The 23026-nt window shown below is 39.6% G+C and overlaps 1 long non-coding RNA gene across 3 annotated transcripts in view; it reads right to left on the minus strand.

Annotated features, from left to right (window-relative positions):
• LOC122217710 overlaps nt 1-22643 on the minus strand; it is a 154005-nt gene extending 131362 nt beyond the window's left edge. For all 3 annotated transcript variants that reach the window (XR_006201642.1, XR_006201641.1, XR_006201640.1), the window contains exons 1-3: nt 22387-22643; nt 19844-19916; nt 5558-5651 (exon numbers count right to left, since the gene is read on the minus strand). This is a non-coding gene — a long non-coding RNA (uncharacterized LOC122217710). The remainder of the gene's footprint in view (nt 1-5557; nt 5652-19843; nt 19917-22386) is intronic.
• Between the last annotated feature and the right edge of the window lie 383 nt (nt 22644-23026).

The following is a 23026-nucleotide window of genomic DNA, read 5'->3' on the forward strand; positions in this document are numbered from 1 at the left end:
GCCAAAGTTAGATGCTTAACTGACTGAGCCACCCAGGTTCCCCTAGACTTTACACATTATTTTTTTATTATGAAATCGTTGGGAAACTGGGTGGAGAAGATGGGTGCCCTGAATGGAAGCCCCTCAGAAACTCTAAGGGTGTTCAAATATGATGAATTTATTTTAACTCTAACTCAAATGCTACATGATTCAAAGAGTCTTTACCTGTTGTCTCTGTATGGGCTCCAAGAGGTCCATGGATTCCCTGAAAATTTATAGAAATCTTTGCATGTAAGTGTACTTTTCTGTCGCTAAGAAAGGTTAAGAAACAGCCACCTAATTATTGACAGCAGTAAGAAAAAAAATCTAAATAAATCACAATGCCAGGTATTTTTAGCAAGCCTATCATTTCAGATTATTCTCACTACCTCAAAGCTCCAAATTTATATAAATAAAAATTTAACTCCATTTTCACTGTTAATGAATATAAGGCTTAGCTAAGTATCTCATACAAGAAAGTCTATTATTTACATCAGTCCTATAGCAGTCAGTTTGTGTTTTGCTTTGGTTTGGTTTGGCTTTTATTTTTTTAATAGCTCCTGGGCCAATTCATTACCATCCTCAGGATAAATAAGATAAGGAACGAGTTTTGTTTGTTTGAATTGTGAGAAAAGGCCAAATGAACAGTTGGCCACAAACTGGAAGTTTACCATGCAGACATAGAGAGTAAAGGACTCCAAATCCCACAAAATCTTTAATTCTGGGTACACACACACATGCGAAATAAACACATACATACATACATACATACATACACACATACATACATACAAAAAAGCGTCCTGGAAAAAACTTCAGCCTTGCACCATTGGCAGGTCTAAATTCCAGAGTTGAGAATTTAATGTAAAAATCTACCTCAAACCAGTGATAACCTGAGCAGAACCAATAGACATGAGTTTCCCACTTTAAAAACAAACAGCTAAAAATGAGCCAATCATTAAAAAATTACAAACTTCACAAAGAAACAATTCACCCTACGGGAAAGTCAGCCAATGCAACCACAGGAAAATGAACACATCCAAGAACCCAAGACATTAGAACAACTGACACACTACACAATAAGTATGTTAGAAGTTAATAAAGGAAGGATAAAAATAGCTAACATTTATTTAGTGCTTGATTTGCAAAAATATAATCGCTGACATTAATGGAGAGGTTAAGCAGCTCAGACAGATCTGAAGAAACACTAGAATTCAACACGAAAAATGAAATTATAAAAAGTATGAAAAGAGTTTAATAACTGTAGACTATACAACTGAAAGGCACACCCACCGACGTATACAAAGAGAGACAGGGAGAGAGAGATTTTTAACTTTGAGTTTCAGAAGAAACAGGACTCAAGATGGAAGAAAGATGTTAAATCCTCAGATTTAAAGGGCTCTCGGAGCACAGAACAGGATAAATAGAAGTAAACCCACACTTGGAAAAATGGTAGTGACACCACAGTATATCACAGATAGAGCAAACCATAAAAGTAACAAAAACAGAGTGAAAGACAAATTACCCGCAAATCTATGACATTTACTTCCCAATAGCAACATTCCTAATGTCTTCAAAGTCCTAAAGTTCTAGTCCCAGCTAAGCTATGATTGAAGAATTAGAGTGCAACTCCGAAAAACAAATTTCAAAAAAATTATCATTTACAGATCTTTATGGAAAGAATTAAAAGATAAAGAAAATTGGACCAAGAAGGAAGGAATAAGCTGAAGGAAAAGTGAGCCATGTCACTGGTAAACATAAGGTAAATTTAGATAAGTATATTCTTTAAAAACAAACAAACAAAAAACAAAAAACAGAAAAACAACATTAAAGATGGGTTACAAGTAAGGTAGACCTAAAATACTGGGGGGGGGGGGGGGGGGTAATAATATTGAAAATGAAGTGGGGAAAGTAGAATTAAAGTTCTCATAAAAGGTAGAGATATCATTTTGGTCTTTGTTAAGTCAATCACACACATGTTAAACTTCTAAAGTTTAACACAAAAATAGAGATAAAACATATATCAAAACTGTAATAGGGAAAAGAAGTGATAAAGAGAAGTAAGGAAGGAGAAATAAAAAGCAGCCAAAAAGAAAGGAATGGTAAAATAAAAACAAACAGGAGGTAGAATAAATAAAATCATGTGTATTAATAGTCATAATAAATATGAATGGATAAGTTTGATAGTTCAGAAGAGGATATTTTTATATCACACTTTTAAAATCAGCTATAAGCTAAAACACATTGGAAACATATGAATACAGAAAAGTGGAAATAAATGAATAGAAAAGGTACACTATGGCTTCTCTGAGAAATGACTAAAGGCTAAAGACTGCAGATGATACTGGTGCTTAGGATGGGCAGAGAGGAAAAGGATAGGGACAGGAACTGGTCTTGGACAACAAACTGGGCCATCTGGTTGAGGACATGATGAAGTTCTTGGAGCAGATCTCTTTCTTTTCCTTCCTTGACTTCCTTCTGGGGTCATTTCTGGAGAATGAGATACTAAAGATAGCACTCTTTCAGAGACATAAAGGGTGACACGTAAGCCCAATTCCAAGGTATCCTTGACTACTGGGAACCATAATGACTCATTGATATAGATGTCAAATGCTCCAAGGAGGTAGCAACTGCTTTACACGGTGTCATCATCTGGACAAGGCATCCATTACCTGAGACAAGACCACTAGGGAAACAAATCAGCAAATCCTATTCTCTCCTTGCAAGGTGGCTAGGCACTGTAACTCTGTGCTTGTGCATCTGATCATTTCTTCCCATTATGACAATGTCTCTGTTCCTTTGCCCACCAGGCTGCTACTAATCAAAGGTATTTTGCCACCACCCTGGGTAGCTTGGGTGAAGCCACATTTAATGCCATCTCCAAGACACAGCTTTCTCACTCTGACCTCTGGAAGATCAGCCTTCTGATCAGTTCCCTGATCATCTTTAAAACCTACACTTAGTGTTGGGGCACCTGGGTAGCTCAGTAGATTGGGTGTCCAACTTCGGCTTAGGTCATGATCTCACGGTCTGTGGGTTCGAGCCCTGCATTGGGCTCTGTGCTGACAGCTCAGAGCCTGGAGCCTGCCTCAGATTCTGTGTCTCCCTTTCTCTCTGCCCCTCCCATGCTCTGTTTCTCAATAATAAATAAATGTTAAAAAAAATTAAAATTAAATTTAAAATTAAATTAAAATCCACACTTAGTGTCATTGCAGAGAACTCCAAATTTTGCTGTGGCAAAGCCCCTGTTTTTTATACCAGCAAAATAAAGTGAATCACGACTAAGTGGAGGGTAAAAAGTAGATATACCAGGCAAGTGTTAAGCAACATAGACTTTGGGGCCAAAACAAATGGTAGGAAACAAAAGATTAATAAAAAGGAAAGTTTCACCAAGGAGATATAACAATCCCGAACCTGTGTGCATCCAAATTGTACCTTCAATTTTTTCAAAGCAAAATGTTGACAGAATTACAAAGAGAAATTGACATATCTACAGTCTCATAGAAATTTTATATACCTCCCTCAGCAACAGATAATATAAGCAGTTAATAAAGTCTATGATATATACGAACTGAAAAACATTAAACTAACAACTCCCAAATAATCCCTTATGGAAAATACACTAGGTTTTCTCTCTCTCATATGAAGAATTGTCCTGAAAGAGAACTGAAAGCCCACCAGACTTCACAAGGACTAGCCAAATGAGGCCAGTTTCCTCTAGTGCTAAGAAAAAGTCAGGACCAGAAACCCTGTTGGGGGTTTAGAAAACAACCCTAAAAGGAAATCTAAGAGCCCAGCTCAACACTAGAGACAAAGAACAGTGACCATGGTACTTAAGAAGGGAGTTCTCGAGCTAGGTATTCACAGATTCCAAGGAACTAAGTTTCCAAACTCATTGGAGCAGGCAGCTTACAGGTGAAGGCCAAGGTCCTCAGGTTGACCAGTCATATCTGGTAGAAGTTGGATTAGGCCATACTGAGTGATTTGGATACTCAAGCCAGGCCCTGATTGGTCATCTGAATGGAGCAGACACTTCTGGAAATGGAGAGTTTAGAAGTTCTCTAGATCAGAGTGAAGGTTCCCTTCCCATTTCTTCCCTAACCAGGCTTACAGGGAACAACAGATGTTCACACAGTGAAGAGTTTAGTTCTTAACACCCCATGGCCTCCCTCTTTCTTGGTTCATCCCAACCAACCCCTTAAAATACCTCCCTTTACAGCCAGGAAGAAGCTGGAATGCTTTTAGAACAGTCTCTAAACAGATACTGAAATTAATAACTCATTTGGGTTCATTCTGCTGTTAAGGATCCCAAGGATATGGGGAGGGGTACAATAGGTTTTCAGACAGATGGTTGGTAGGAATAACGTTTGGAGGCCCTACTCCCATACACTCAAGCTGTGTGTCTCCATGTGCAGGTTTTAGGAAATAAGGGCAGAGAGAGATTAAATGTCTGGTTTAGCCAGTGAGTTGCATAGCCAATATTAGAACTCCAGGCTCCCTGAGCCACTTCCTCTGTGTCACACTGTTGCCTTATTTCCTGTTTTTCCACTCTGACTAATCATTACATGAAATTTGAAAAACAGTCACCAGGCTGAAGAATGCAAAGCCTTCAGGTAATTAAGGATGTTGTTTATAGAGCCAAGAGAATGCAATGTATACGTAAAATATTTCCCCATATGTAAAATAAATAGATGTGAACTCCAGTCATCAGGGTTAACATCCTGCTTCATTTTGCACTTGGCTACTAGTTTCATCAAAATTACACATGTTTTGAGTGAGGCATGCTATCATTTCTCCTGTTCATTTTTGGTTTTAGTTTTTCAACAAAACTTACTACTTGAAATAGCTATAAATGAATGAATCAATCAATCAGTAAACCAATCCAGAACCCATATATTTTTGCCAGTCTTAAAATATCTATTTATTTATCATTTTAATAACATGTAATGTAAATAATATATCTTTTGTAAAAACTAAGGCATTTAATTCTTCCTGTAAAGGTGTAAACTGAAGACATTCATTCTAGCAGATGGCTTATTCTGCTATATTCATTTGTTATGTGTTCATTACTGCTATTTGTGCATTTTTGTACTTTACACCAGAGATTGGTAAATGTTTTCTGTAAAGGGCCAGATAGTAAATATTTTCCACTTTATGAGCCATACGATCTTGGGTGCAGTGACGCACCCCTCCAGTGTAACAAGAAAGCAGCCATGGATGGTACATAAACAAATGGGCATGGCTAGATCTGGCCCCAGGCTGTAGTTTGCCAGTTCTCTGCTCTACAGGACAAACTATATTGCATGGCAGGACAGGATGGCCTGCCAAGTGAAGTATATAGTTTAAAGCGGTTGACTGACATTTCTGCGTGCAATTAAACTTATTTAATCTCTTCTCTCTGTAACTTGTTTGTACGTCTTATTTCACCAACGAGAGTGTAAGGTTTTTTTGATGATGGAGACAATAATTTATTAATTTCCTATTCGCCCTGAACTTCACACAAACAACCTTTCCCAGAGGAAAGAACGTGGGCTTTTACCTGTCAAACAGATCAGAATTCAAACCCCAGTCTTTCCACTGATCAGCTGTGTGAAACTGGACAGGTTATTGACTTTTGGCCTCCATTTCTTCATCTGTGAAAACAGAGATGACACCTACTTCATAGGAGAATGAAATGACATGTAATAGAAATAATATACCTTCTGTAAGAACTAAGGCATTTAATTTTTCCTGTAAAGGGCTAAAGACATATCCATTACAGCAGATGACTTCTTCTTTGTAAACCACGTAGTAACTGATGAGTCCGACTCCAGGTCAAAATCCTATCTATGTGAGATCCAGGCCCAACTATGAGCCATTAACAAGGCTTTGCCTGGCAGGCCTAAGGGGGGAAAGCCATTCTCTCCACACTCTGGTGTAGACAAGATAGTTTACAAACAGGGCATCTGAATTTTAAACAGGATGCTCATTTTCTAGATCTATTTTAAAAACAAGACTTTTCTTTCTAAATAACTACTATAAAATAGAAGATAGTGGCCTCATCACAGAGAGAATTCAAAGACTCGATCGATGAAAGGCCTTACATTTTTCTCCACAAGGCTCTCTTGAGGATGATGCTTGAAAAAGGGTATCAGTATCTGGTCACAGGGAGGTGGCAGCACAAGTTCCCTGGCTCCCTTCAGCTGGAAGTATGTTACCACATAAGGTGGCAGTAATTGTTCCCGTTCACATTCACACAAGCCACTTATTTGCATTCTAAGATGATGTAACAGCCACTGCTTGCCATTTTTGTGTGAATTACTTATTCAACATGAGCTTGAAGGGCTACACAGACTTAAAACTAATTTATTTGGGGGTGTAGCTGTTTACCAATCCAGTGATAGGGGAGAGGTGTTCTATCGTAATCACTGCGGTTTATAGGGTGTCTCAAGTGTATTGTACAGAATTTACAACCCCAGGATTATAGGGTAGGAAGCAAGCAATGGGTGCTGAAGGCAACCTTCCAGGTTCTATTTGTTTGTTTGTTGCTTATTAATATGAAAGGGCATTTTGTAGAACCAAAACAAATGAGGCGCCTTTCAATTTCTAAAGCACTGCAGAGTGTTACTTTGGTTTGGACAATGATGATCTAAACCCTAAGGGTCACAGAGCCAAGAGATCACACTGCCAAGAAGCAAAAGGGTAGTCATTAAAAGGATTCTTGATCAATGAGAACACTTTGCTGTGGTTTCATTTTTCTCCTGGATATTATAGAAGAGATAAAGTGAAATTTGAGAAAACAGAATCTCCCGGTGCCTATGGGAGAGGATACAACATGCTGTATAACATCAAAGAGACACAATTGTATTGCAATTTGTGAGCAGTCAGGGGAAGAAAACTTGTTTTAGTCCTGACAAGATTACAGAGCACAAGACAAGTGAGAAAAAGACTAAGAGTAGCAATGAACATCTAAAGAAGAAAAAAAAAAAAAAACTTCCAAAAGATTTCTTCTTTATAGATAATCAATTTGGGGCTCACTCTCACTGTAGCTGAATTCTCTGAACACATTTATTCCCAAACTATTCAAAATACTTTCCAGGCCACGGTCCCTACCAAACAAGCTATCAGCAGTGGCTGAGAAAGAAGCTAGTCCCATACTAGCCAGAGTGGCAGGTAATGAGCAAGCTAAATCAGCTTGAGGAAAGATATACAATGCATTCTACATCAAACATAAATGATTTTTACAATATTCATGCTCTGTTTCCTTTTGCTAGCTTTAAGTTGGAGCTTACAATTTGGATCTAAATATTGTTTTTGTCAGAGATCTGCTCACCGATACTAATACCTACTAGTGCTTGAACACCTTGGCACTTTTATTCACCTCATTTCATCTCCATCCCAATCACTCAAGGTGGGTTTTATGTCCATTTAAAATGAGGAAAAAATTATGGGGCACCTGGGTGGATCAGTTGGTTAAGCGTCCAGCTCTTGGTTTCAGCTGAGGTCATGATCTCACGGTTTGTGGGATCAGCCCCACATTACCCCCCATGCTGACAGCATGGAGCCTGCTTGGGATTCTCTCTTCCTCCCTCTCTGCCCCTTCCCAGAAGTATATGTGTGTATCTCTCTCTCAAAATAAAAAAATGAACTTAAAAAAAATTTCTTTAATCAGGAAAAATCTTAAATAAAAAATTAAATTAAATATTAAATTAAACTAAATTCAATTCAATTCAATTCAATTACAAATGAGGAAATCATTTTCCTCTGAGAGATTTGGCAAGTGACTGGACACAAAAAAGTAGTAACTTGTAGAGCCAAGATTCAAGCCCCAGGCTGTTGATGCCAAAGTGTACCCACTTTCAACGCAGCCATAAGCCACCGAAATGTTTCTCAGTATTGCTTTACTGCAACAGAGTGACGCTGACTTCCTGACAGGACACAGGCAACATATTAGTGACTATCAGCTACACACTGACTCCCACTCAAAAGAGATTTCAGTCTTAAATTATAAATCGTACAAGAAAATCCTAAATAGACTGCATTTGTGAAATACATAAAATTTGGAAAGAATGGGAACCAAGGAACTGGTTTTCTTGTGCTGTTCTTTCTCTAGCAGAATCAGGACAATAACTTGATTTCCTTCCCAGTCCCTCTTCCATCCCTTCCTCCCCTCTGGCAGAAAAGTCTCCAATTCAGGTTGACCAGCTGCCTTCATAGAACCCATTCCACTCAGCTTCTGCTAGACCTCATTCTCTCCAGAATTTTCTCAACCCATGTCTGGGGCAGAATTTCCATTCTTAAAGGGCTTAGGAGCAGCAATCTTAACTGAAAGAGACAACTGAACCTCTAGTACTATAGCACTTTAAATAAAACAGAAAAAGCATAATTGTCTGTACCCGCAAGGAAGGTTAAGAGCCCCCAGACCTCCTTCCTGGGAGGGCCGCACTCTCATCTCTGCTCCACTTCCTTCACTTGCTGCTTCCTACCCTCCACCTGGACCTGGATCCTGTTTTTCTTGTTCAACTATTTACATTGTCAAACTTGTTAAGATGTGGAAAGAAAACGAGGTCAAAGTTTAGGTGGCAGACTTCAGGCCCCACCCTGGCACCAGTTTTCTGTATTGTCTAGAAAACAAGTAACTCAGCCTACAGTGATTGACAAAGCCTAAAGAGTCATCCATTCGCTTTGCTTCTCTTTCCACTCTGCAGGGTTATTTAAAATGTTTGCTTTCACTGATCTGTGCATTTTTATTATCAGACAGTTGTTTACACAGACTAAGAACACAGACACTGCCTTTCCAGCTCAATGTGTCAAAAGACCAAGGTCATCTTCTCTTTCAGCTGCCACTATCCTCTGCCCTCTTCTGTCTTCCAACTGGCACAGGATCAGCAAAAGGTTATGATTCAGAGCTTTCCTGCACCACACACATGACAGGGCTGAGTGTGGGGCTCTGTGGACAGCCTGCCTGGTCTCTACTGAGCAGCCATGTGACCTTGTAGGAGCTATTGAACTCTTCTAGGCCACAGGGGCCCCGTCTGCCCAATGGGAAATATTAACAGTCTCCCTCTCATAGAAGCATCGTGAGAATGAGATTAAAGAATCCATGTGAACTGCTTAGCTCAGTACCTGGGAGTCGTGCTCAAATTTTAACAAATGCTCAATAATAAGTGACACCTTCTATGAAACAGTTTGAGTACAAGCTTGTTTCCAGTGCAATTGACACTTTCTACTACCAGCTCTTGCTGGGAGCCCAGAGAGATATGCTCTCTGTGAGGGCCAGCCTCACACATAAATGAATGTCTTTAGTTCTATCAAGATCACTCAACTCTGTGAAAGTCAGTCTTCCACCTATTTTGACCCCTGAAATCTGTATACGAGGGCAAAGCCCTTCATCTCTTACTGGAGACAATGTTTAAATTCTAAAAAATTCCCTTTCTATACATGCCCTGAACACAGATGATCCTTTCTTTCCTCCTAAAAGTAGTCTCAGTATCATCATTGCAAATGAAGAGATAGAAGCCCAAGGCGGGATGGGGGAGGGGCAGATTGTATGCTGTGCATTCTTATTTGTCTGAATATTTAGACAAAAATGGTTGCATCTATCTTCCCTGTTGCCCCTTCTAAGTGTAAGTATGGTGGGAAAAGTTCCTTCTCTTCCCTTTGTCATGGTTAACCTCCTATCAACATAAACAAGGAGAATCAGCTGTGTCTGGTCTTACGTGAAAACTCAGAACAGAGACTGACTGACAATTCCATGAAGATGGTGCAAGGAGAAAAATATTGTTTTGGTAAAAGACTCAAGATATTCTCCAGGTCAACCCTGACAATTTCAGTTAATGAACCGTCATTGATCAAAGCAGAGGCTAAATGAAGAAAGAGCGTGAGGCTGACAGGATGGAGTGAGCAGGCCAGGCAGGCCAGGCAGGGTGGGGTGAGCAGGGACAGAGGAAACAAGGACAAGAAGAAACAGGAGGGAGAGACTGCTGAGATCCAATGATCTCTGCACCATTCAACTGTCACAAAATCCCAATCCATGTGAGGACGCACGATTTACATGTGCGTCAAGCTCCTCTCTGTGAAACAGGATGTCTTGGTAAGGTCTGAAGAAGCTCCTTGAAAAAGGAGCTCAGCTACAGAGTCTTCATTTCCCCACAAAAGCCAAGAGAATTGGAGACTAGAGATGAACAGTTTAAAGAGTTTTAGGAACCAAAACAATTGAAGGAAATATTGGGTATTTTTCTTAACAGCTTTAAAAATTTTTTTTTTCAATGTTTATTTATTTTTGTGAGAGAGGGAGAGTGTGAGAGGGGGAGGGGCAGAGAGCTGGGGGGTGGGGGTGGACAGAGGATCCCAAGCAGGCTCTGCACTGATGGCAGAGAGCCTGACTAGGGGCTCAAACTCACAAACCGTAAGATCATGACCTGAAGCAAAATTGAACTCTTAACCAACTGAGCCACCCAGGCGTCCCTTTCTTAACAGCTTTTAATGAGGGCTTCACCTAGTGGTAAGATTCTAGACACTACCTGGAGAGGGACAATGAGGCTTAAATTTTTTGAGAAAATATTGTTCTCTGTCATTTACACAATATAGTTGTTCCTTGTATCTGCTTCTATTTACTTACTTACTTACTTGCTTATTTATTTATTTAGGCTGTGAAGGAATGGACCCTGCATAGATAAATGAGTGTCCAGTGTTAAATGACAGGAAAATGTTATAATTCTGGAGCATTCACAGGTGCAGTGAAAATTTAATTACCAGACCCTGGAACAGCACAACCTCTAATTGCAGCTATTTCCTTTTGTTCCTTGACTGCTGCCCCCTGGCCCTGCCCTTCAATGATTTTATTTTCCCATAGTAAATACTGCAAGAAACAGCTGTTCTGGAATTAGAAACCCTCTATCCCACTAATCTACTTTCCTACTGCTTAAGAATAACACATGAGATATCAAGGTTTATCTTTTAATAAAAATACACTTAAATTCATTGTTTCTTTGGATGTTAATAATATTTCTTGAGATGACTTTTATTTAATAAACCATACTGGGAATCGCTGATGGAGTATATATTTGTTGGATACTTTTCTAAATTTCTTCTTCTGAAGGAAATTTTTTTTCAAAGGAACATTGTTACAGCTCTACAATCCCTTACCCACAATTCCAAAACCCAAAAAGCTCTGAAATTGGAAAGTGTTTCATAACACAGTTGGCAGCAAAAATGGATTTGACCCAAACTCATTTGAAGTCAAAACCTGACCTGAGCTGGCATAAGCCTATTTACAGTTTTCAGTTATCCTACAATGTACTGCGAAAGTAAATACACTTTTCTGCAGAAATATTAATGGACTTTATTACACGGTGCTGCCCTACACCCCATTTTACATGCTACGTGATACATTACTATTCTAAAATCTGAAAAAATCTGAATTGTGATATACATCTGGCCTCGTAAGCTTCAGATTAGAATTCATGGTTCCACAAATATTTGTTAAATAAATAAATGAACTAAGACCTTCACAAGTGCATGTTTTACTATGTTAACCCCAGGCCAGCTTTTAAGCAATAGCTCTGATCTCCTTTGTCATCTCATTAGACGTTCACCCAAAGAGAGAGGAGCTCTGAGACTTTGGCATTGCAGACAGGCTTCAGGACTTCTTTTATCATATACAGTGATGAATGGAGGTTGAGCCCTGGGTATCCATTGGATCGTTTTACCACATCATCCATTTAACCACTCTTTCTTCCATTCATCCACCAAATATTTATTAAGTGTTACCACCAGACACTAGGCTAGTATTAGAAACACAAAGATGGGGGCGCCTGGGTGGCTCGGTGGGTTAAGCGTCCGACTTCGGCTCAGGTCATAATCTCACGGTCCGTGAGTTCGAGCCCCACGTCGGGCTCTGTGCTGACTGCTCAGAGCCTGGAGCCTGTTTCAGATTCTGTGTCTCCCTCTCTCTCTCTCTGCCCCTCCCCTGTTCATGTTCTGTCTCTCTCTGTCTCAAAAATAAATAAACGTTAAAAAAATTAAAAAAAAAAGAAACACAAAGATGAATGAGACTAGTCTCTATACTCTAAAAACTCCTATGTGTATACAGAGAACAGATTGGTGGTTGCCAGAAGTGGGGGTGGGGGACCAAAATGGGTGAAGGGAGTCAAAGGTAAAAACTTCCAGTTGTAAAATAAATGTCATGTGATGTAATGGGCAGAATAGCGACTGTAGTTAACAATACTGCACTGCATATTTGAAAGTTGCTAAAAGAGTAGATCTTAAAAGTTCTCATCACAAGAAAAAATTTTTGTAACTATGATCTCATGGTTCATGAGTTCGAGCCCTGAGTTGAGCTCTGTGCTGACAGTGCGGAGCCTGCTTGGAATTCTGTCTTTCCTTCTCTCTCTGCCTCTACCCGACTTGTGCTCTCTCTCCCTCTCTCTCTCTCTCTCTCTCTCTCTCTATCTCTCAAAATAAATAAATAAACTTAATTTAAAAAGTTCTACACTATGTAAGGCACTAAGTATACAAAAGTGAATAGACCTTGCTAGAGGACACTAACTCTCGTGAGAGAGGTTGACACTCAAGGAAAATCTATCCTTTTGCAGACATAGGGGGAAAATTCCTATCTCTGGCTATGAAAGTCAAAAAGCTCTCCCAATAGTGATATCTGAGCCAGAATGGTTGTGGATTTAGGGAGATACTTAGAGAAATGGTATTCTAAGAAGTCAGAGCATGGGCAGAGGCACTGAGTCTGGAAATAGTTTGGCAGGTTGAGCTACAGTCCATTTTGAATGGCTGCAGTTCAAGATGCATGTGGAAATAGAATATTTAAAACATTGACGAGAGCCAGATCATGAAAGGACTATGTTCCAAGCTAAGGAGTATATACCTTTTCCTCTAGGCAATGAGGAACACTTGAAGGATTTTAAAGTAACTGAGGGACATAATCAGATTAATACATGAGCAAGATTCCTCAGATAAGGAATAGTTTGGAGGAGAACAAAAATAGTGAATATGTTTCCATCTAGATGCCCTTAGAGTAGGCAAATGAAGAGTATTTATGTCTTGCAGGGCTGGCCCTAAGTGAGTTACAAGGCCCTAAAAGAACTCATGAAGGAAGAAGTGAATTTTCATCACCCCTTTGTCATTCTCTTTCCTTATATCTCACTTCCCCATGGAGGTCCCCAGTGACACTGTGATGTTCAGACTGGCTGAGCTTCTTTGAAAAAACATGGCATTGCATTTCTTTTATAATGAAGAATAATGTAATAGCAAATATTTCCCCCTTGAAATATTTTTTGCAGCAAGGAAACAGATAATTTAGACAACAAAAACATAATTTTCTCCTTCCTTTTTCCTAAGTATCTTTGCTACATTTAACATCCTCTGAAAGTTAAGAGGCATCCCAAGAACAAAGTAATAACCATGAACAGTTCACATGCAGCCCCTGGGGTCACCATGGTATAGCATACATTTTTTGTGAATTCTGGTTTAATGGATAAAATCTAAGCAAAGACAATAAAGCAACAGTTCAAACAATTTCCTGTCAGTTCCTTTACATAACTATGGAACAAATGAGTGTCTATTAATTCTTGGGCCAAGCTCAGAAGCACTAAGGAGAAGGAAATGTATATTTACATCCTTTGATGAGGAGAGTATTTAACAATGACAAATCTTATTTCTTTTATTTTGAATTTCATTTATTTATTTTGACAGAGTATGTGAGCACAAGTGGATGAGGGGCAGAGAGAGAAGGAGAGAGAGAGAGAGAAAGAATCCCAGGCAGGCTCCACATTGTCAGTGCAAAACCCAGCTCAGGGCTTGATCCCATGAACCATGAGATCACGACCTGAGCCAAAATCAAGAGCCTGACATTCAACCAACTGAGCCACCCAGTCTCCTCTAATCTTATTTCTTGATCTGAAAAAAACTCTCTCTGCCTTGTTATTGGCTTCAGAAGGATGGGATGTAATTGACAGGGACTTTTACATTACATGGACCTCTTAATTAACAAGGTAAAGATAGTGATATGGTTTGATCTGAGATGCTTTCCTGAATCACCTCCTTCATCTGTGTATCATTTGGCTCCACTGAAGTTAGAATGCTGCCTTCTTTGGGTGACCTCTTTTAAAATTTAGATACCTAGGAATGAGTTCTACATGAAGCTTCATCCGGAGTGGTTAAGTGGCTTAGAGTTACACAGCTAGCTTGGAAAAGCCCAGAATCTTAGCTTTGATTTCTGATTTGCTATTTATCAACACACTGCCTATTGCCTGATTATAACCTCATGAAGAAGCCTGATTAGGAAGCCATTTCAAGACCCAAAATCACACAAAATTGTTCAAATAATAAAATAGTTATTGAATATTAATAACTGAATGTTAAGCACTATCTGACATGCCCCTCACCCTACAGGGCTTTAAACACAGCCCATGTCAGTGCCACGAATATAATTCTTCATCTGAGCTCTCATTGGAAATCACTCACTAGTCTATGAATAAACCAGGAAGCTCATGCAGTCTGCCAAGCCTCAGTCTCCTTATTTGCAAAAACAAAACAAAAAATACGGAATAATTTCTTCCCTGTCAATTTTTCAGGATGATTTCATGGTTTAGACCAGGCATTAGTCCACCTAATCTGGCCCATGGGCCAAATCTAGCCCATCACCTGATTTTGGAAATACAGTTTTATTGGAACACAGCCACATTCATCTATTTATGTGTTGTCTATGGCTGCTTTCATGAAAAGTTAAGACCATATGGCCCACAAAGCATAAAATATTGACTATCTGGTGCTATAAAGAAGTTTGCCAGCCTCTGGTTTAGATGAGTGTTGATATGTGCAGGAATTTGCAATGTAGCGTATATATTTTGTTTGGTGCAGACCCAGGGGCAGAGGATTCAACCTACTAGAAGATGGGACACTTAAAACACCAACCTTGGATTGACCTAATCATGTGGGAAACACTCAGTAACATATTAGGGTCAGCACCCTACACCATACACATGACCTACTCATGGGGAAACACTCACGGATATGTTAGGGTCAGCACCCTACACCTGATGAGTCTCTTACACCACTTACACCAGCTGAGTCTCCAGAATAGCCAAAAGGAACCAAGAAGGCATCAAATATAAATAAATTTAAATTTAAAAGTAAACTTGGAAATGGTAAGAAATTATAGAATCTGATAAGATCTTTCCCCCAGTAGGCTGTATAGTCTATGGAACCTAAGGGACCAAAAGAGGCACATAGTTTAGACTGGGGACATGCTGATAAGTTTTCACTGAGAAGTCCTCCATGCGCATCTATATCCAGATAAATTCTTTCTTTTAAAATTGAAAAATAATAAAGTACACAACTTTTAAGTACACCTTTTTTAAAGTTTATTTATTTAGAGAGAGAGAGAGAGAGAGAGAGTAAGTGTGCGTGCAAGTACACGTTGGGGAGGGACAGAGAGAGACAGGGAGAGAGACAGAATCCCAGGCAGGCTCCGCACTGTCAGTGCAGAGCCCAATACAAGGCTCAAACTCATGAACCGTGAGATCATGACCTGAGCCAAAGTCAGATGCTTAACTGATGGAGCCACACAGGCGCCCCTTAAGTACACACTTCAATCAATTTTTATCTATATATATATAACTGAGTAGCCAATATCTAGATCAAGGTATTGAACATTTCCAACAACCCAGAAGGCTCCTCTGAGCTCCCATTCAGTTGATAGCCCCCTAAAGAAACCAGGTATTCTGGTATCTGTCATTATCAATCAGTTACGCCTGGCTTTTGAACATCATACCAGTAGAACCAGTCTATAGTCTTTTATGGCTGGCTTCCTTTGCTGTGAAAAAACCACATGAATTCAAGATCAGTCGTTCCCTTCCTTGGCTGTGAAGTTAGTCAAAACAACACAAGAACAGAAATTAGGGCAGCTGATACACACTGCCTACTGAGATCTGGCACGTTAGCGCCAAGGTAGACCCTCACTATTGTTCTTTGGCTCATGCAAATGTCAGCTGCATTGCATTTTTCAAATGGTAAATATCATCCTGCTCCCTAACAGCTAAAGGCCCAGGGGAAAGACTCTTCCCTGTAATCAAATGCTTGCCTCAGCCTTGCCTGCTTAAAATAAAACCTGCACCCTCAGCAGTCTGTCTTCGAAGATCTTCACACATTTGCCAAAGGCCCATGCCTCAGCGTAAACCCTGGCGCCTACACCACTACCTCTACAGAAACATGATCACCTGTATAAGTGGCCTCTTGACGGGGGACAAAGCTGCGTCAAGTTTCAGCGACTCACCATGGTGAAAATCAAACATGTTCAGCACCTACAGAGTCACCAAGGCTAAAGGCACACACCAAGCTAGAAACCTCAATCCTCACATATAGTTTGTTCTCACAAACTGCACTTCTTGTTAATGTCCTAAGATTTGGCCCACTGACACAGAGATGTTTGGGGCTGTGAGGTGGTCCGACAACTGGGACCTCTCTATCACCCTGAGTTCTGAACCAATTGAGAAATGAGGCAAAGAGTCAGCTTTTGTCAAAATATTCCATGTTTTAGTGACAGAGCCTAGGTTGATGGACAAAGATTACATCTGCAGGCAGACAGACTTCCTAATACCAAATCCTAGAGTGAGACACTCACCAGTCCAATCACAGACAAAACTACATCACCTCAAGCCTGTCCTGATGGCATGGAAAAGCTGAGGAGAATGTTGGCTCCCAGCAGGCAGCTTTCTCCCCTGAGGAAGGGGGAGAGGAAGAAGCTGAGTTACATGTGCCCAATTTCTCCTTCTAAACTCACCAAACAGATTAAATCATTCTTCTTCCCTGGGGAGACACTAATGAGAGGATGGAAAGAGCTAGAAGTTTTATAATGAGTGGAGTTTCCTCCACATAGAAGGAAACATCAGAAAAGGTAAGATTCCTTGAACAGAAATATAAACTATCAATAAAATATTAGCTAATACTCTATTAGTATTGTTACAGTTAGAAATATTATACCATACTTAAAACATGGAGTAAATATTAGCCAGAATATGTTGTTAACTAATTGAAAACCATTTTCAGGGACCATAAATGGTAAGATATTTGTTATTTTTGCAAAGTGCTTTAGATGTCAGACCCAGAAGATAGCTTACAAAAAGGGCATCTCTCTCTTTTTTTTTTCTCATTTATGACAGGGAATACTGTATTCAAACTCATCAGAGAAACGGACAGCTTGGGTCTATAACAAAGCACTGTGTTTAAAGCACAGGTCAGTAATTGTATGTGAGAATATACATTGCTACATACAAATTAACTGGTCAGATCACAAGTTTTCAATGTTTAAAACAGAATAAGCTTCTCTGTAAAAGTAACACCTTTGTCCTTTTATTAACTTTAGTATTCCTCTCCTTCTTCCTTGCCCTCTCCTTCAACAGAATCCACACCAACGTCCTCATAATCCTTCGCAAGGGCAGCCATGTCCTCACAGGCCTCAGAAAACTCTCCGTCCTCCATGCCCTCACCCACATACCAGTGAACGAAGGCACGCTTGGCATATATCAGGTCAAACTTGTGGTCCATGAGAGCCCAGACCTCAGAAATGGCTGTGGTGTTGCTCAGCAACGCACACAGCTCACTGTACTGTGGCAAGGTCTCCACCAGGTACCACAGTGGGAGGCTGGTAATTAATGCCAACACTGAAGCCAGTGGGGCACCAGTCCACAAACTGGAGGGTACACTTGGTCTTGATAGTAGCAATGCCAGCATTGACATATTTAGGAACCACATCACCACAGTACAACAGGGAGCAAACCAAGTATTTACCATGGTGAGGGTCATACTTCACCATCCGGTTGGCTGCCTCAAAGAATGCATTGATCTCTATTACAGAAAGTTGTTCATGGTAGGCTTTCTCAGCAGAGATAGTAGGGCATATGTGGCCAGAGGAAACTGGATGTGAGAATAGGGTACCAGATTGATCTGAAATCCTGTCAGATCAACATTCAGGGCTCCATCAAATCTGAGGGAAGCAGTGATAGAGGGCACAATTTGACCTATCAACCTATTCAGGTTAGTATAGGTTGGGTGGTCAATATTTCTACAACAGATGTCATAGATGGCCTCATTGTCTACTGTGAAGGCACGATCAGAGTGCTCCAGGATGGTGTGGGTAGTGGGGATGGAGTTGTAGGGCTCAACTACACCTGTGGAAACCTGGTGGCTAGGTAAATGGAGAACTCCAGCTTGGCTATTACTTCACAACTGAGATATTGATTATTCAAATGATAATTTTAAGACATAAATTACCTTTCTTTAAGACCAATCTCAAAAAGGTTAAAGAACAGAAAAGAGGAGTAAAAATGCCAAAGTATCTAAAATGATGAATGAAATATGTTGTTTTTACAAAACTAAAAACTAGAAAAACACCTTCCTTAGTCGAGATACAACATAAATGACATAGTGATCATATTGAAAATTTACAGCTATGGGAATGCAAGCTGGTGCAGCCACTCTGGAAAACAGTATGGAGGTGCCTCAAAAAACTAACAATAGAACTACCCTACGACCCAGCAATTGCACTACTAGGCATTTATCCACGGGATACAGGTGTGCTGTTTCGAAGGGACACATGCACCCCCATGTTTATAGCAGCACTATCATCAATAGCCAAGTATGGAAAGAGCCCAAATGTCCATCGATGGATGAATGGATAAAGAAGATGTGGTGTATATATATATATACAATGGAGTATTATTGACAATCAAAAAGAATGAAATCTTGCCATTTGCAACTATGTGAATGGAACTGGAGGGTATTATGCTAAGTGAAGTTAGAGAAAGACAAAAATCATATGACTTCACTCATATGAGGACTTTAAGAGACAAAACAGATGAACATAAGGGGAGGGAAACAAAAATAATATAAAAACAAAAAGGGGGACAAAACAGAAGAGACTCATAAATATGGAGAACAAACGTTTTGAGGGTTATGGGAGGGGCTGTGGGGGGGGGGGATGGGCTAAATGGGTAAGGGACACTAAGGAATCTACTCCTGAAATCATTGTTGCACTATATGCTAACTAATTTGGATGTAAATTTTAAAAAATTAAAAATAAAATTAAAAAGGAGAAAATTTACAGCTAAATTAGCAAAGTCAACTAAATCTTTCATGTTATAAAATACAGTTTCTAAACTAAGAAAAAAAAAATAAACAGTTGTTTTGGTGAAGTCTTGTTCCCCTACCGTGCTCATGATTATTAAAACATATTGTTGGAGCGCCTGGGTGTCTCAGTCGGTTAAGTGTCCGACTTCGGCTCAGGTCATGATCTCACAGTCTGTGGGTTCGAGCCCCGCATCGGGCTCTGTGCAGAGCCAGAAGCCTGTTTCAGATTCTGTGTCTCCCTCTTTCTCTGACCCTCCCCTGTTCATGCTCTCTCTCTCTCTGTCTCAAAAATAAATAAATGTTAAAAAAAATTTAAAAAAAAACATATTGTATCTCATTACCAATAAAGACACTGAAAGTGGCTCTATGCCTCTCCTCAAACTCTATAGGCTTCCTCATGGCTGACGTCTTCCTCATGTGCTGTCAGTTCTAGAAATGTGCTCAAAATCAGTGAAGTACCCCCCCTAGCTAGCCTTCAAGAGTTATTGCTGGATCCTAGGACACTAACCAAATTATCATGACGCCTTTCCAGTGCTCTACACACCATTGTTACACAAACGTTCTTTGGTGTAATTCATCAAAAAGTTCCTAGGAGGTAGAGAATAATAGTGTTTCAAAACCTTAAAACTCTAAGGCAAGTCCATCCTGGTTCAAACCTGGCTTGACTCTAACAAATAGTGTGTTTCAGGCAAGGGATTTAACTTACCCTTCCCTCAGTTTTCTTTTTTTTAATTTGCAATAGGCAGGTGATAGCAACTTCATTAGGGCTCTTGTAAGATCTGCATGGGACACCACACGTTAACTGCACCGAATGGTATCAAACCCATAGAGACAGCCAGCTATTCTGCCTATAAAAGATATTTATGCATCCTCACCATATGGGCAATTTGAATTTAGTCACTTTAGAGAATCCCAAGTCCTTGTTATGATTTCAGCCTTTGTTAATGGTAATCATAATGTAATGATGTAATGCTAGTAATCATAATATAGTCAGCTCTCAGTTACTCATGTTCCTGTACAGGAGCATTGGTCTCAGTTAAACACACACGCATACTCTTCAGACACACACATACACGCACACATGCAGAGTCACACACATCCTTCTTCATTACGGGACTGCCACAAACTGAACGTTTGAGTCCCCTCAAATTTCATATGTTAAAACCTAATTCCCAGTATAATGGTATTTGGAAGTAGAACCTTCAGGAGGTGACTGAGTCACGAAGCAGAGCCCTCATGAATGAGATTAGTGCCGTTGTAGAAGAGGCCCCAGAGAGCTTTCCACCTCTCTCTACCATGTTAGAACACAGCGAGCTCTCACCAGACACTGAATCTACTGGCACTTTGATCTTGAACTTCCCAGCCTCCAGAATTGTGAGAAATTAATTTCTATTGTTTATAAACCACCCAGTGTATGAAAATGTTACAGCAGCCCAACTGGACTAAGACAGGGAGGTACCATGATAAAGCCTGAGGATACCTCATACTTTAGCCATGTGAGCTCTAACTGGTTCATATAATTCCCTCAATTTTATTTAAACTGAAAACACTGTGGAAACAGGGCAGTCTTTTCCCTTTAAAGTCTTTAAACATAATACTGGTGCTCTTCAATCTGAGACAGTATGGATGCAGTCAGTCCTAATTAATGTTAGGGACACAAAGTAGATTCCCTAATTCTATACTTACTTCCATTCTTCTGATTCACTGCAGTATATTTATATTACTTTTACTGCTCTTTGTAATGTCTCAAAAAATAAAATATGCCTGTTCTTGCCTTGAATCAAAGAGGTATAATAAATTTTCTGTAATAGCTGCAATGTCTAAAATATTTTTGAGCATGTAATAAAGAACAGTTATCATAAGTGTGCAAATAACAACGTTTTCCCACGATCAATTTAAGTATCTAATGCGCTGGAAAAATCAGAGGTTTGCTAGTAGTCCAGATTATCAGTTAGTTGCGCAGTCAAATGCCATCTTTTTTTATTATTATCGTTCAGGGAAAAAGCCTTTTATTTGTAACACTTTCTCTTTGATCAATACTTCTTGCTCTTTCCCTTATTTTCATCTACTAAATTATTCTTGCCAGCATCATTTGATCTGTTTTCAGAACACAGATCTCCTAATAGCAAAAAATATATTCCAGATAAGAACCTATTAATATTGTACCTGAGAACAAGGACCATTTCTTCCTCTATACTTCTTTTGCATTGCCCAGAATTGCTGAATACTTTCTATGAAACCTAAAGGTTTAACTCTCTGCTCCTTAGAATTATTCTAAAAATAAGGCTTAAGTCTGCAGGGTGCAAAAACATTTCTTTACATCTTTCATGACTAGTGGGATTATAGGACCTCCAATTCTTTTTTTATTATTTAAATGTGTTTTTTTTTTATTTTTTTAATGTTTATTTTTGAGAGAGAGACAGACAGACAGAGCTTGAGTGGGGGAGGGGCAGAAAGCGAGGGAGACACAGAATCCAAAGCAGGTTCCAGGCTCTGAGCTGTTAGCACAGAGCCCCACCTGGGGCTCAAACTCATGAACCATGTGATCATGACCTGAGCCGAAGTTAGATGCCTAAATGACTGAGCCACCCAGGTTCCCCCATGATTTCCCATTCTTAACTGGGAGGTTGGGAATAGTCTTGGTGGAGTGGCATTACCTTGTTATCTGACAAATACAGCATTTTGCTACTCTCAAGGATCTAATAACCCATGAAAATGAAAGTGACCGAGCAACTGAATATGTAAGAATCATCATGGAAAAAGAAAATTTATACTCACTTTACTGTTTGTGACACTGAACTTGAATATTATATTTTTAGGTACCATCAAGCTGAAGGATAAAGCTTTACCACTAAATTGTTAAATATCCATTAAGACACTGCCTCATTCCTGAAACATCTCAGAAGGCTGAAATATTCGTTTAATTCACTGAACAGTATTTAAGTGCTTACTGTGTGTCAAGGATTGTGTTAAGCACAAAAGCTATAATCATGAGCAAGACGGATGGAGCTTCCCATCCATCTGAGAAGACAAAATTAAATAAAACACAGCAGTAAAGTGTAAAAAAGTGCCACTGAAATTGCTGCTATTCACAGGCTAGGAAAATCCAATTTTTAATCCCAGGTCTGCCTTAAGCCACCAATTCTGTTCTCCACTCGTTGAAAGAATATATTAAAATACCTCATTACTCCATCCCTTTTAGCTTTGCCCCCATGACACTGTCTTAGGATATGCCCTATCATTTCTCACCTGTTTGCTCCTTTCAATCCATTCTTTATGCCATGCTAGAGAGATGTTTCCAAAATGCAAATCTAAAAACTAAAATAAAATAAAATAAAATGCAAATCTGATTGCATCTCCTTTGCTGCTAATACTGCTAATAAAGTATGGATGATTTTCCCACATCATTTCTGGGTCCTACATTCCCATTTCCTTAGTTCTGGCCTCATTCAACCTCATGAGGCATTAACACTCCATGGTCAGAAGACGGCCAGCTCTGGCTCCAATTCTGCCACCAACCAGCTGTGTGTGACTGAGAGCTATGTCACAGTCTCTCTAGCCCCAGGGTCCTCATGAAGTCATATGACTAAGTCATCTTCAAATCCCTTTCAGCTCTCTGACTGGGCAGAACCACCAAAGTTTAGTGCAGAAAGTCAGATCTAGTTTGGAGTTCTGCCTTTGCCAATTACCTAGTTGTGTGGCTTTGTGCAAGTTATTAAACCTCTCTGTACCATTAGTTTCATCACAAATAATATGGTGGTACATAACCATATTATACATAATATGGAAATATATAATGGAAGTCTCCAGGTATAGAATAAGGAGATATAACAATATCTTCCAAACTGAATTCTTTAGAAGGTGAAGTGAATTATATGGTAATAATTAT

This window comes from Panthera leo, chromosome B1, assembly GCF_018350215.1.
Source record: "Panthera leo isolate Ple1 chromosome B1, P.leo_Ple1_pat1.1, whole genome shotgun sequence".
Classification (NCBI taxonomy): Eukaryota; Metazoa; Chordata; class Mammalia; order Carnivora; family Felidae; genus Panthera; species Panthera leo.